Source organism: Gossypium arboreum, chromosome 12, assembly GCF_025698485.1.
Source record: "Gossypium arboreum isolate Shixiya-1 chromosome 12, ASM2569848v2, whole genome shotgun sequence".
In the NCBI taxonomy this organism is placed as follows: Eukaryota; Viridiplantae; Streptophyta; class Magnoliopsida; order Malvales; family Malvaceae; genus Gossypium; species Gossypium arboreum.
In genome coordinates this window covers 5,841,007-5,842,702 of record NC_069081.1, presented here as the reverse complement: position 1 = coordinate 5,842,702, position 1,696 = coordinate 5,841,007, and the positions used below count along the sequence as shown (strand labels likewise).

General features: G+C 30.5%; 1 pseudogene; it reads right to left on the bottom strand.

Moving 5' to 3' along the window:
- Window positions 1–328: 328 nt before the first annotated feature.
- On the bottom strand, window positions 329–1,332 carry LOC108477969 (CENP-B homolog protein 2-like; annotated as a pseudogene).
- Between the last annotated feature and the right edge of the window lie 364 nt (window positions 1,333–1,696).

Sequence of the window (1,696 nt, the reverse complement as noted above, 5' to 3'; positions counted from 1 at the left end):
ATTTGGATCTTGCTCGTCATTAGCTGGCACATCTATTACTCCTTGAATAATTTCTTCATCGTAGGTGACTCCATCAAAGATTCATTTTCACTTTGATAATTCAAAATCTGCTCAACATCCATGACATTTCTATAGTGTAAATCAGAAATTACTTCTTTTAATTTATGAATGCCTTCAACATCACTAATTTCTTGTTCAAGAGGCATATCCTCCTTGGATCGAATTTTGCAATGTCGAAAACAATTTGCAATAGTTTTAGGCTTCACATCAATATTCCAAGCAACATTAATAAAATGGATTGCATTCAATACATTAATCTTTTCAAGATTTATTTCTCTTCCAAGATTCTAAAATAAAAGCAACACCGATAATAAATCTTAACTGCTCTAATAATTCCAGCATCACATGGTTGAATTTTTTATGTTGAATTTGAAGGCAAAAAGAATAATTCAATGTTTCTCAAGTCTTCAATAACCTTGGGATGAGCTGGGCAATTGTCTACTATAAGCAACACCTTTCTACCAGTCATTCTAGCATCAAACCAGCGAACAAAATCTTGAAAAAGTAATCCAGTCATCCATGCTTTTTTGTTGGCTCGATAATGACAATTAAGATTGTCAATAAAGCATATAGGATTAGCAAACTTACCAATAATCCAAAGAGGCACTTTATCTGAACCATCCCCATTGCAACAAACTACAACAGTAAGTCATTCCTTGACCTTTGTTTGTCCTTCTAATGCTTTGTAGCCAGTGAATGATCTGCTTGCAAACAATAAGATAAGCCTGTTTTATCCATATTATAGATATCCTTCCAATCAAAATTTTCCAATTTAGCTCTTATTTGAGGTAAAGCATCTTTAATATTCTCCATAACAATTGAACCACTTTCACCAAATCTTCTATAAGACTTAATCTCATGTCTTTCCTTGAACCGTTTTAACCAACCAATTGAGAAGTTAAATTCGGAATTTGCATCACCATACATTTTCTGTAGAAACTCTTTTGCTATAGTTTGAATCATTTCTCTAGTCATATACTTTCTCTTGGTATTGGAGAAACCACTCATACAATACCTTCTCTAATTCGGGATATTTGGCTGATTTGTGCCTTTTAACATTGCTATTCTTTATTTCTTTTGACAAATATTCAGATGAACTTTTAAGAGTATTTGATATTGTTGGTTGGCTAACAGAGAGATCAAATGTTTGTTGAACCCACTGTTGCAAATTTTTTAACTTGAAGAGGGATCCTCATTTTTGTACTCACATAATGTTTTTCTCATCTCATCTGCCAATGTAGACTTTTTTACACCTTTCAAATGGGAAGCCATGGAGGAAAAGATTATATGAATTATAATATTTTGATACGTACATGTGTTTGTTTATAATAAAATTTTTAATCTATCCAATGAATATATATGTATTGGATTTTGAAACCATTTAACTCTTTTTTCTTTTTGGTTACATGAACCAAACTTTTTTCCTTTTGGTTACATGAACCAATTAATTAACTCCTTTTTTTTGTTACATGAACTAATTAACTTTGATTCATTACAACTACATGCATATTGGATTTTGATAAAAAAAACATGCATAAAGTATGAAATATTCTCTAAATTAATAAAATATTCATTTATCAATAAACTAATAACCTCGATAAAATAATAATTCCTTTGGCTACTAAGGATATTATTT